The sequence below is a fragment of the Neodiprion virginianus genome, chromosome 3, assembly GCF_021901495.1.
Source record: "Neodiprion virginianus isolate iyNeoVirg1 chromosome 3, iyNeoVirg1.1, whole genome shotgun sequence".
Classification (NCBI taxonomy): domain Eukaryota; kingdom Metazoa; phylum Arthropoda; class Insecta; order Hymenoptera; family Diprionidae; genus Neodiprion; species Neodiprion virginianus.
Window position 1 is genome coordinate 30,648,141 of NC_060879.1, and position 14,515 is coordinate 30,662,655.

Sequence of the window (14,515 nt, forward strand, 5' to 3'; positions counted from 1 at the left end):
CGACATAAACTTGTCGTGTACTTAATTTTGGTTTGAAAACGGGAAAGAAAAAGATAAAATAAGCGCGTGAACTCTTGGAGCATGAAAATATGAAGATACTCGAACGAATGAGTACAAATTTTCTTACGTCGCGACCGGACGGATATGATTATTAATAACCGAATCGATCGCGTTCCAGTTTCGCGATTTGAGAGTCCCTGAAACGTGTCTTTTATACCTGCCACCTGTAACTGTATATGCGTGTGTATTATTAAACACGCGTATTCTATGCTATACTGTATACCTAATGCATAAATTGCTTCTACCGTCTTCTACGAGATCGTGCGAACCGTGAAACCGGTTGCAAGTTGCCGGGGAGAACCTCGCGGTTCCTGAGACAAAGTTGACGCATTGGAAAGGCCCAGAACTGCACTTGCTCCACCTGCACGATAGAATGTATATGCACAGGTATAGGTGTAAGTATGACGTGTCAAACCTTGCAGGGTAAATCGTCGTGACAGTGGGACCAAATTGTCCACACGATGTGTTTCAATATCGGCCTCGCCTTTAATTGCACAAGCTGCTGCAGGACAAAGCTGTAACTCAGGTTACAGCCTAGTGTTTGGACTTGGTTTCCTCGTGTAATGCTGCTGCATGGCTAGTGTACTCGTATAAACGCCTACTTGCACTTCATGCTTTGGTCTCGGAAGTACCGTAAAAAATCGACGAATTGTATAAGACTATTTTCGTATACTACAACCGGTATTATATTTATCGCATTTCGGTAGGTGCCTCGATATTTAAAAATATATCTCAAACGTCGATAAAAAAATCCACATTTCCTTCACCATATTCGATTCGCTTCAAAAATTTTATTTTCAATTCTCAATCTTTTAACGCAAGGGCGCAGAATTTTTGGGAATTTTTTCAGAAGTTTCGAAACGTTGGAACGTGGTATTTCGTTTGTTTGAAATGTTGAAAGTGCTATAAAAAAAAATAGAAGAAATCGTCCCATCATTGGAGTGGTGTCAGAATGATTGGGATGAAAATTAACATTTTTGAGCAGTTTTCGAGATTTTGAAAATATATGCCAAATTTTAGATGGGTTTGCATAATCATAGAAAATTAACGGTTGGGGGAAAAAATCTGACAACATTCACGAGTGTTTTGTTGAGACTATAGAATCGTATGATAAATCCTGAAGTGAATGGAAAATGGTGAAGGAAAATCATTGCTCGAGTTGACATGGAATTCCCCATATATTGGTCATTGAATTTCAAGGATGCGTTGTTAATCTCTTACCGGTCTTGTAAGCCTTCGTTTAATTTTTATTTTTTTTTTTTTTTTTTTAAGTACGCAGCCTTGGCTCGCCGTCAAGAGAATCGAGTTCAGTTTAACTGAAACAATGTTTCCTTGACAATGAAAATATTCAATAATCTCAGATAAAAACGTGCTCAATTATGGTAAATATATTATGATAATCATATTCTTCAGGGAGATCGCACAGTGCTTTACCAATATTTTAACGCTCAAAGCATTGCATTCTTGAGTCACGTACGATGCAATGCAGCAGTGTTGGAAATTAATTTCGCAACAAATAATAAAAAAACGGTGTTATTCGAAATTAATTTACGCCATCGCTGAAAATGTATAATCGGCGCGATGAGTCGACGGCGGAGAAGTGCGTTTTTGTGCCCGCATCTCACAATCGCCGTTATCGCTTATAATTTAATTTTTCTCACTTCTTTTCTTTCTTTCCAAAACAGTAGAATTCCTCAAAAATACCGCCAACGCTGTCTATAACAATTTTCAGCCTGGACGTCGCGTCTTTCACTTGACCTAATGTCATCAAACCTTAGAAAGTTTGTCGCTACTATTTGGGAGCATTTTTAGCTGGTCGACCTTCCCCGATCTCCCAAATCCTCTTGAACAAAATATAATATCCCATTTTTATAATTTTAGTGGTCTAATGTTTCTTCTCTTCTTTTCAGTCTCAAATTCACATGGAAAATATTAATTCTAATCTTCGAAAATCAATCGATCGAATTTCAATTTGCGCATTGGATTTTGACGATGACTGTGGCTGTACGGTATTCCTAAAAATTCTAGGCAGTCACTGACATAATTTAGCCACAATACATTCCTCGACAACCTAATTTCCTGCACAGAAGCGAAAATAACCAACTAACGAACGAAAATACAGCTACAGGTGTTTCCGAGGTACACGTTCACTTATTCGCCTCGCTCAATTGGCTGTGCATAAAATCAGTTGAATTGCAAATCTCGAATTTGTATTATACAATGTCGAAAATAGGACGTCAACATCTTGACAAAAGAATTCTTTCATTATTAATTATATAATTTTCAGAATAGTCTCGATAGTGCTATAATCTTTCTAAGCTTTTTGTTCGCATAATAATTAGATGTTCAAAGTTGTCGTTTTTTTCAATTATTTCAGTCACTGGTTAATGCGCTCCCATTACAAATAACACGCTGCTCTTAGGGTTTGGAATTGAATTTCGTCGTTCGTTTAACCGCTGATAAAATATTGATACAGACACATACTAATGACGCATGAAATGTATTCAGTAAATATAATACGTTGACAACGTGAATCTGGATTTCCGCGACTTATCAATTTCCTATCTCATTACTGGTATCAGTTTCGCGTTCGCAAACACAACGCACAAAATACCCAGGCGAACAAAACAGCAATTTCCGTGGCGGCAAATCTAGATGAAATGGTGCACTCTGATTGGCCTAGCGCTATCGCTTATAATTCAAAAACTATGCGTCGGACGAGCTTCCGGAAAAAAAATTCTCGGTTGGATTTTAACGAGGTATCATGCTGGCTAGTCCGTGGGAGGCAATTTAGGGACACCCTGTATATTGTTGCACACATGCAGTATAAGTATGAAAGTTTCGTACCAGTCTGTATAATTTATCGAAGTGATAAGAATTGTTCTCGTAATTTTTTTTCCGATAAAAGTGTATGGTGTAGCAAACTCGGAACACATCTATCAATCGGCATGTTTTGTTTGGTCTTAATCGATTGCACCATTGTATAAAGAAGTGAACTTAAACCTGTTTCAATTCCGGGTTAAATAGGAATTAATTTATAACGCGCGCGGAATCAATTAATGTACATTCAAACACTGTTATTTCAACTCAAACGTGATAAGGCCTCGTTTTCGGAATTTAATGAATTAATTAAAACTGGGACGAACATATTTATCAGTTTTGGTTTATGCAGCTGGCGTATATTTAATGCGATTTTAATGAAATTACTCACAATTTCAATTACACGTTTGCGGAAGACTGCGCAAAACTGTTTATGACTGTTGCACTTACTTAATCACGAAATTTGATACGTATATGCGACTCGAAAAAAACTTTTTCCTTTTTTTTTTTTATACTCTCGCCAGCTCATACTCAAGTTTGCGACCCCAAGCAACACCGTGCACCGTTTTAGACACAGTAAAAAATTCTAAGAGGTCGCAAAATTGAGTTATCGATTTGCCGTTTAAATAACGCATAGAAAACTTGACTTGTAAATAAATGTGTGCCTTTCAGCGCATTCAAGGTAAGAACGTGCACTTACGAAGGAATTTATATTGTTTAAAAACATATTTTCGCGCTTCAAAGGTGGTGCATGCCTTACATAGATCTTCTATTCCTCCTTGAATGTTGTGTATATAAGTTGTGATGGATCTTGAATACGTAGGTCATGTATTAACAACAATATTTGAAGTCAAATTTCGACTCTGATCAGAGTCATCCTCAGGACAATATTTAATACATCTATTAGAAAGAATTCTTTATCGTTTTATTTTTTATTATTTTTAAATATTGTTGTGTATACATATAACTCAGTTATCGTGTTATTTAAATGGGAAATCGAAAACTCAATTTCGCGACCTCTTAGAATTTTTGGCCGGGTCTGAAACGATGTGTGGTGTTGCTTGGAAGGAATAATAATATTGTACTATAAACTTTGTTCACACAAATCGTTCTCAGCGATCGTGGAAAATCGACTTATGCTAAATTGTTCGACGGTTGAAACTGCATGAAGCTGAAGCTTGCAGCCACGGTTATCAGCCAAAACGTGTTAAATTTTTTGGAAATATAAAAATGCAATTCAGTTTTATCCCCATAATTCTATACAAGTATTGAGAGTTCAAGGTATTTCACAAAATTTTTATTAGCGTGGTGCCGTGTAACGATACATGTGTATTACAATCGGCGGTTATTTTTTATGTTCCAGGAATACGAGGGAATACAAGCCATACGAAGGTTTTCGAATAGTAAAGGTGAGTGAGCAAGAAATGTTTTCTTGATTTAAATTCTCGCTTATTTCATCAAACGTGAATTAATTATGTCCACGCATCGATCAGACAAGATTTACAGAAATATAGCGAACAGCACGAATATTTCCTTGTTGCTGAAAACCTTGCGACGTATTCCTTAGAATTCGACTCGTTCTGTAGCTTCTACGTTGCGTGACGTGCAACCGAATGAAAGTAATTCAAGATACTCCCAAACCGTCGGCGACGTTTGGAGATCAAGTAACTGACTGACGGGATTTATAACAATAATTTGGGAATCACGCGATCTAACTTCATTTCACGCGGCGCGGTGCAAAGACTCCGGTTTTATTCCCCCTGACACGAATTTCATCAGCCATCTGCACGCCTACAATTACCACGCTGAATCGTTGAAATATGTATGTACTGAAATAAATGCATACCGTGATGATAACTCGCGTTATATTAGAACGCCATGAATTACGTAAAAACTTGATAGACTCTTGACGGTGAAAGTCGTTTCAAAAATATCTGAAAATATCGAGAAAGTCTAATCCGAATAATTTACGGCGACGTTGTTTTCCCGAATAAATTCTCTCCAGTGACGTACCGGCGATTTTATCTTTTTTTTTTTGTTACAAACGGATGCAACGAAACGATCAAGTTTTTAATTAGATTTCATTTATGAACTCGAGATCGATTTACGGTGCTTCGCAATATCGTATAGCATAAATCATACGACGTAGCTGAATCTTATAATTTTCGCATCGAAATAATTTTGTAGCGTTCCGTGGAAATTATTCGTGACAATAATTAATGTTAGTATAATGAAAAGTGATAATGCGAATCGACGAATGTTCGCAAATTTCAATACAATAGTATTTCTTTTTTCAAGATTTGAATTGCTATTGATTTTTTTTTTTTAGCTGCATTTTTTACGATCTTATTATCTGCTCGTTATCGCAATCAAGCTTCGTTCATGCTGCTCGCTGGTGAAGGTATGATTTTTTTTACACTCGATAACTGCTATCTACCTTCGATAACCTCACATAGGTAGAATGTAGAGGCTTTATAAATTCGCAATAATCTTTCCAGGGCGAAAAATAGGCGCGTTATTTTCAACAATAAAAATGATTTATGAAGATTGATAATCGGTGGGTCGATCGTATAATCTAACAGTTGATCAGATTATGAGTTTAGCGTCAGAAGCTTTGATGTCGGTTTTGCCAGATGCGAGTGAAAAAATAAGTGGAATATCAAAATAAAACTATGATTCAATGTTCATACACCGGAGGATATGTGCTTTGATTTGTTGGTGAATGAAAATTATGAAAGAGTTTGTCAGTGCTGCATTTTTTATTCAAAGTTGAAAACCTTGAGTGACGCACGTTCTTTGGGACTTCGACACTTGTATCTCTAAAATAATTGTCTTATCCAACGCGTGTTCTCACGTACGATTAAAAATAATTTCCGACTTGTGGCAACACACGAGGAATTCGTTGCCGACAGCGTTGCGGAGACAGTTTCCTGTCCGTGCCGTTCGATGCATGTATTCTCTAGAGTATTTAACGATCACTACCATGCCAATTCGTGAGTACGAATTTATTTATCGATGAAAACCTACTAGTCTGCACTGCGTACCTACTTAATTTGAAAAATCATTCTACCTTGACGTTACGCGTTGAAGCGTGGCTGTTTGTAAAAAAGGAGGTACAAATACAGGTTACGTATTATACACAAGCGTGATAATCATCTAAAACGTGTTAAATGATGCGTGTGAAAGTGTGACGCAAATGAGATGGATGTGTATTTGCACAACTGTATAGTTAGGTAAGGTCCAAGGCCGACGAACGTAGATGCGAGAAATACGGTAATTTCATACCTGATTTACGTTATAAAAATCCTCTCATATCCTTCTTTTCGTCATTCCTACCAGAATTATCTTATCAACAACTTTCATTTTTATTTATCTGTCTTTCATTTACTCAACGTTATCCACTTTGAATGGTCGTTTTCTCAGTATGTAATCTCTGCCGTGTCCACAAGCTTCATAAATAGGTATAGTACTAAGAAATCGATACTTTTATCGCGTCCCTTGCTAATAAAAAATTGATTGCTATTTGTAAGAAGTAATGATCCGCACGGCAAGTAATTCAATAATTAATTATTTGATGGGTTTGAAAAATCGTCATCTGAGTGAGATAGATCTTTGAATCAGGTATTTTGAGCAGATGGACGTCGTCCCTTGTTCTGTACTCAGATTAACCATATACAAAATGCAGCTTTGTATAAAATTAACGTATGCATTCACGTATATTTGAACTATTTTTCACATGGGCGTGTTTTCTTCTTTTTAGTCTGATTTGCGCGAAAAGAATCATTATGCATACATACATAGAGGTGTATGATACAGTATACGCAAAAGATGTATTAACGAGGTGTTATCTTGTTATGATATGATAATCGGTGATCAATCAAACCTTGAGTCTTCGCTATGTACGGCAGAATCGAAGTGTACGTATTGTGTTGATCACGTATTTGCAACCACAGTTGCTAATAGAACCGTACACCGTGTTTAAAGGAAGAAAAAAAGTGCAAGTAAAAATTGAAAACGAAAACTAAAGGTTGCGCAAATTCGACAACGTTGGAAAGCCGTACATCCTTCCAATTATTCACAAGGCCGTTACAGATGTAACGACCAGGGGACTGTAGGGGACCACCACGCACGCGGTGATTATCATTCGTCCCGGTGATGGTTCCGAAGTATGTATGAATTTACATCTAACAACAGCGACCTCCGTTCGTCTCGGCTTCCCATGCAGGAGAGCCAGTGTTAAAAGCCGAATCATTACCAAAAGACTAGTGTTATTTACAGCTCTGAGGTGCGTGTATGTGTGCACATCGTTATACATGACATCTCTGTATACCGGCCAAAATCCAAATCGAGGCCAGTCGGCTTTAAGCAATGCCACTTTCGCCGAGCACGAGAAACGTTCAATTCATGTACAACTTTACACATTTACATATCTGCAGTAGGTACAAACAATTTGGTCTAATGCAATTTTAACAAGCACAACGTGATAACTATTACACACTCGCCAAGCCAGGTCTAAGTGCTTTTGACCAAAAATTACGCAGTCCCTGTGTGTCTATTTAATAAGGTACACTTAACTCCTTTTTGCAAGCGAGCGAGCACGTCCTTTGCTGCCTGTCCGCTACAAAAGTTTTCACCATAAAATCGTGTTCTTATTCTAATATGCCGAATATACGGTAAAACAGATAGACTCTTTTCAATAACTCTATTAATAAGCAATTATACGGATCAATATCTAATTCCGTTATATTATTATCTCGTTTGATAATATTATAGGTTATTAAGGTCAACGCACACTTGCACGATCGATTTTCTGGGTTAGAAATGATCACTTTCTCTCTCTTTGCCTCTCGATTGCGAATGGAAGTATGGCTTACCGCGTATTGCACGTAAACAAATTGCTCGAGATTAGGGGAGATTATAGTTTCGACGATAAGGTGACCAAAAATCTGAATCTAGCCCGTACATATATACCTATACCTATACATTTATGAGGTGTACTATGCGGATGTTTACTTATGTTCATATGTGACGGGTATAATTCATGCCAGAATTATGATGTTGATATTTTTTTACATCACTTGTAAATCGGCGGGCTGATTTGATTTATTATCACGTGTTCCAATGCTATGTACAAGTTGAATTTAATCTATAAATATTTATCAACTTTCAACGGCACTGTGTACATTGTACATACAAATACATGATATGCGATTAGTTGCGAAAATGGCGCCGCCGCGTCACTGATCGTGGCGTACCAAAAGTTGATATTGGTCGACGGGGGGTATGCATAATGTCATAAAAGCGTAAACGGTGTATCCATTAATCACTGGAACTCTCCCAAAGCAAGAAGCCCTCCAATCCTTGCTATCTCCACTCACTATGCGAACAAAAATCTACGTCACGTAGGTATGTATTAATAAATGAAAGGACGTATTTGACAAAGTCTCATGTGCCGAAGGAAAAAAAGGGTGATTAAATTTAAAGTCTATGTAGCGAAGAACGACTGTGAATTCATTTGCCCTAAAGTAGTATAGTTCAGTGATATTAACGAACGAGCTGTTTCTGCACGCAAATGTATATTTCAAACGCATACCGTCAATTATTATACGTATGCATAAATTATAGCGGCAAGTCTCGATTCGAAAAGACGGTATCATCCACGCGAATAATCGTATTCGACTGTAAATGCGATATCGTTGAATTGAAAAAAAAGTAGAAAAAACAAAGAAAAAGAAACTAAGAGATTCTCATCGTTATAATTTGCGTTGTTAATAGTCAATCGATGTAGTAAATTGTACACGTGTTCAGGGTACGATTCGTCAGCAGCGACTATGATAAAGAGTACCCTATACGTTATAAGAGGAAAAACCGAGGAGAAAGAATTGGATTAAATTTTTATAAAGCATAAAATTTTAACCCCCGTATATTATTTTTACGTTCTCTGCACTTTTCTAAGCGGAGTTTCAAACTTCTCGTACAAGTATCTAAGATTAATATCAGGTATTACGCGTCTATAGCTTGTATGTCGCTGCTACCAGACAGTCGCTATTATTGTAAGACCCAAGCCATTGAATGCAAACATATGTAAACCTAAAAAACATATAATGATGAATGGCGATGCTGATGATACATTGCTTAAGCGTTATGGCGGCTGTTATCGAGGAGCTCCGTCACTTGAACAATTCTACAAAAGTATTTTTAAGGAACATTACAGAATGTTCGAGGTGTCGGTATAAAGTGGTTTGAAAATCTGATATTTTCATCTTCCATACGTACGCATAATCAATTGCTGGCAAAAGAAAAAGAAAAGGGGGAAAAAAACAATTAATACAATTGTCTATTTGAGAAAAAAAATTTTTCCGTGTACAATTGAATGGAGCGACTCTTAGTTTTCGCTTAGCAATCGCTCCTTCCTATGGGTTCGTGATAATTCGTTCATGATGATATGAGGAACTGGGTCAGTGGTCAGTCACATAATCGGTGAGTCAGTTCGTAGTTGTCGACGCCTACACTTCCGTTATCTTTTGCCCATAACGTGTATGTACAGCAATATTCATTAATGGGTTCCCAGTGGTTGACTACTTTTTTTGGATTGTTTCTAAGCAAATTTTATGCGTCTATGACTAGCGACGCAAGTGAGAGGAGAAACCAACGAAACATCGATAGTAGGCACATAAAATTTCATAGAAAGAGAGCTTGTTTCATATTTGATTCCAGAAAAAAAAAAAAAATATTGATCCACTGGGAACCCATTAATGAACATTACTGCATACAAAACGAGTCTATGTATAGTAAAAAACACAAATCTTCCGCTATTCACAGACCTGTACGTAAAGCCGGCGAAGAGGATTCAACGATAAAAATTGACGTACGTCATTACAATGAAACATTTCAAATTTGTGAATCTGTAACGTTCATTCACATGTAAAACATAATCACGTGTGAGAGTAATTCAGGAATTCATAAAATTCAGGCGAAATAATTTTCTAACGGTAAAGATTATATCGTCAAATACACAGTACATATATAATGTATATAATACATTTTGTACATGATTCGAGGTAAAGTTATTCCTTTGCGATTATCCGGCTGCGACGCTGTATCTACGAACTTAAATCGCAAAGTTTTAAGGACCGTATTTGTATTTTACAATCAATTGCCGGTACGCAGATTTACTTGTACCGAATAGATCGCACGGTATTCGCGATGTCGCGTCGATAAGTCACGCGTGGTACAAGAATAGCAAGCGAAAGTGTAAAGACTGTAGAACTCCTTGAGTGATCATGAGACTGAATCGACTCTATTATGTGGATCTAACATACCCATACTTAAGTGCCTTGTCAAGTTCAACTCTTCGTACACGCAGAGATGTATAATAGTTGTGTTGTTACATACTCTTACTATACTACATCATTGCAGTTCATTAACCTTGCGTCAGATGTTGTGCTCGGAATAGTAATACATACAACTTGACTGCCGAGAGCAACCGTGTATAAGCGCCTAAAACACGAGACCAGTTTCGGGTTCGCGTGATTGGTGGAAACGATGAAGTAAGATTTACTTCTCTACGTCTACGAAGGACCGCATCGTGCTTGACCCCTGCGATACTGAGTCAGTGGTCATTGACTCACGCATATTCGGCATGCTCAGCCGATACGATATGTATGGCAAAATAAACTTAGAAACGTTCAAGGGGTCGCGACAGTTTTTTAATATTACAATTAGCCAGGGAGCTAATACACTCGCGTGACCCAGACGGGCGACCCACCCCATTTTTTCCTCTAAACATGAGAGGCGACGACGAGGTTAACGATCATGAATCACGACTGAACAAGACGCCAAGTAATTAGAGGGTTATTTATTTGCACGTAACTGGTTGTCTAAAGAGAGGACAATGCGTAATAACTTCGTGCGTCTATTCGACGTCGGTTAGTCGAGGGGGTTAGGTACCCTTGAGAGTCGGAAAACAGACCTTTTTTCAAACATTATTTCCGAAGTCATGAATAACGATAGGCACTTGATTTTTTTTAAATTTGAATCGTCCATTTATCAAATTTATTCAGAATTGAGAAAAAGTCATTCAGTTTCAGTAATCGAAAAGTTATTGACAATAACGTGCAGCGTTACGCGCGGTGCACCATTGAAAGATAAACGTGAAATCTCGAAAACCGCTCCAACGATTTGGATGAAAATTTAAACTGAGATAGTCAGTGATATTTATTCGCTATAGCCTATTGAGAGCAGAATGCCGGAAAAAAGGGTTTTGAATTTGTTTTTTTAAAATCTGCTCCCAACAAGTTGTAGTGAATATCTTTCAGATTGTAGTTTTTGTTCTGTTTTGTTTTGTTTTATATTTGTGCCTTACGCGGAATCACGTTTACCATTTAATGGTGCATCGCGAGCAACTCTGCACGTTTTTGTCAATAACTTTTTGATTACCGAAGCTAAATGACTTTTTCTTGAATGTGAATAAAGTTGATAAATGGACGGTTCAAGTTTAAAAAAAAATCAATTGTCTATCGTTATTCATGACTTCGGAAATGATGTTTGATAAAAGGCCTGTTTTATGGCTCTCAAGGGTACTTAACCGCCGCAAGTCGTGAAGATTAGACGTGGACTACACAGTACAACAAAACGGAATTATCTACGTAAAATTCATCACTCAGAAACTAGTATAGCATGTCATAGTCGTGTCTTTATCTTCAGTCCGTGATCCCTTGCGTGGGTGCCAAGCACCTATCACTTTAGCCTATTACGATGCATGAGCTGTTTAAAATTGATGGGTTTGTAGCACGTGAAAACTTCGGCCTAATATTTGAGTGTACAAAGCGTTCATTTTTCATTGGTTATGGACAGAGAAACGATAGGCCGAAGCAGCGATGACATTTTAATTGACCTCTTGTACCGACTGCCAGAGTCGTACCGCTCTATTAGTTCTCTATTCGTTCATAATACATTTCTCTTTACAAATATATATCTTTCACTCTCTCCCTCTCTCTTCGTACTATTATCGTCCTTCGCGTGGATCGTCCCTTCCTACCTTCGTAAATAAAAATCGCATGCAGCTAGTAATTTTCCGCCCCTCTTCGTTCACCGACTAACGATTGGAACGGACACGCATTTGAACACGAGCGACGCTATAACCCCGAGGGGTGGAATGACGCATATCCGCTTGTGCAGAATTAAACTGTGTGAAGTGCGAACGTTGGTATCGTAAATAGGCATCTGCAGGGTAGACGCTTGCTTGTACACGACAATACCATGGAACAGTTTGTACGAAAGTCTAGTTGCACGGAGCAGCCGTTTGGAACGAATGCGTTTTGCACGGACGTTGTAACGCGGACAAACGCCAATTTGCAAACGTATTTTTTCATTTACCCCGTAGCTGATTTCCAGTTCGTATTATGGCGTGTACCTACATCACGTAATTACATGAATGCCAATTTACACGCTCGACTTGCCGGCATAATCATTTTGGCTCTGTTACAGAATAGTAAAAAGAAACACATCTACAGTACACGAGAAGTACAGCTAGGTATAAATATTACTCTTCGAGATGAAACTGGAACTTGAAAGTTAATCGTTGGTAGTGCGAAGCTTCATGTCGTAGGTTAATTCATCTCGAGCTCCCGGCTTTTTCTCTTCGAATTATGCAAATCCGAGAGATCGTGAATCTGTCGGGAGGTGTAAAGACCAGATGTATAACGGAGCTTTTTTCAAGTCAACATTTCACAACCCATTTTTCACGCTTATACAACTGCTCTAGATTGTAAGCTTCCTGTGTTTTGCACGCGATTGTGTGTGTACGCGACTATTCCAACTTTGCACACTGAACGGATAGAAGTTTACCTCTGTAAATGAAACGAAAGAAAGCTCTGACTTTAAACTCAGTCACTCCGACACACGACTTATAAATTTACCTGCACTCGACCGGTATGCCAACGGCGCGTTATAACGGAAGCCAGAGTCGTACTCTAGGTACAATAACTGTGTTCAAGCTGCACCGTTGAGAAATTGCCATCTCCGTAAGGTATATCGGCTGATATTTCGCAATATATGGGATGCTCTATGCGCCGCAGGTGTATCGAAACTGCTGAATCGGTAATTAATTTGATGGTCTGAGAACTTTTATCCGAGCTCAAAAGTTCCTCACGAATACACATTCGATGATCCGATTTAATGGCATTATATTGGTTTACATGTGACTTGATAAATTAAGGTCTGATTGGATGGATATTTCCAACCGAATATGAGTTTCGGTGAGAATATTGAACACTTCGAGATGCGATAAAAATATGAAAAAAATCAATCATAACCAAGTTGATAGGATAACTCATTTTGAATAATAATAATGCAAATACATTGTTAATAAATTGTTCAAACAAAAATTTCTGTATTTCTGTATTAATGCATTTTTTTAAATTTCGTATAAAATGAATTCATTGATTATTCCGAGTATCTGTGATTTTTTTTTTTTTGAATTTTCGGTGATTGCGAAAAACCCATTATCGAGAATTAAAATTTTTTTTTTTTAACGGGTCAAAAGTCCTGAATTTTTGGATGGTGTTTCATAAATGGTTGTAAATTACATTGAAGAAGTTTTAGCCGAAAATTACAAAAAAATTCATAGGTATTTAGAAAGACAATGAATTCATGTTATATGAAATTCAAAAAATTCACTAGAGATTTGTTACACAAATTTTTGTTCAAACAATTTATTAACCACTTCCGTTGGCATTATTATTATTTAAAACGAATTATTTCATCAAATGGTTATGATTGTTTTTCAGATTTTGATCTCATCGCGAAGTGTTCAATATTTTCACCGAGACTCATTTTGGTTGGGAATATCCGTTCAATAATATCTCAAAATCGTCGCGTAATCTAGAATTCCTGTTACCACCTGCCTGCGATGTTGTTGACAGGAAAGACCGCCTCGTGAATTAATGCTGCTGAAATCTTATTTTCTCTATCATACTTGACCACACTTTCTATTGGAGAAAAGTGAAAACTTGTCAATCGCGATGTGGGTTTATTTAAAAAAATTATACACGACGTTCGGCTAATTCCTATACATAGGTATAACCTTTGGTCAGAATCCTGAGACTTGTTCGTCATACGCTTACGTGCACAGCAATGTAATTAATTATTGGGTAAAATGATCTAACGATTTCGCGCGGTTCGCTTCAGTTTATAAAAAATAACTTTTACAACATTTATATTACACAGAAGATCAGAAATAGCTCTCCAACTATCGTGAAGTTTCGAGATTATCGAATGAAAATAATGAAACGTTAATTCTACTTACCAGGTGACGCGACGAGCCGGGACACGAGGAGTTTGTCATACGAAGTAAAATTGACGTTGCGCACCGAGTAGCTCCTGTAGCTCCTATTACCGATAAATTGAGTTCGTCCTGGAACGATGGCGGGTAGGCGGCTGAGTATGAGCCGCTGCCGCTGCAAAAGAGTGACGATTGAAAATAAAAAGGAAACTTTGCCTTACGCTTGTAACGTAACAGTGAAAAGCCAATTTAGGAGACAACCCCTTACGGACTAAAAGTTACGTCATTTTTGTTTCGCATCGAGTTTTCCCCTCTAGGCTTGGCAGGTACTCGTGCAGACGCTGCATCTCG

At 37.7% G+C, this 14,515-nt stretch overlaps 1 protein-coding gene across 1 annotated transcript in view; it reads left to right on the forward strand.

The window, feature by feature from the left end:
- The window catches only part of LOC124299987 (beta-1,4-glucuronyltransferase 1), a 41,126-nt gene that overhangs the window by 7,447 nt on the left and 19,164 nt on the right, over positions 1-14,515 (forward strand). The window contains exon 2 of the mRNA XM_046753558.1: positions 4,244-4,289. The gene's annotated coding sequence lies outside the window, so the exon portion shown is untranslated. The remainder of the gene's footprint in view (positions 1-4,243; positions 4,290-14,515) is intronic.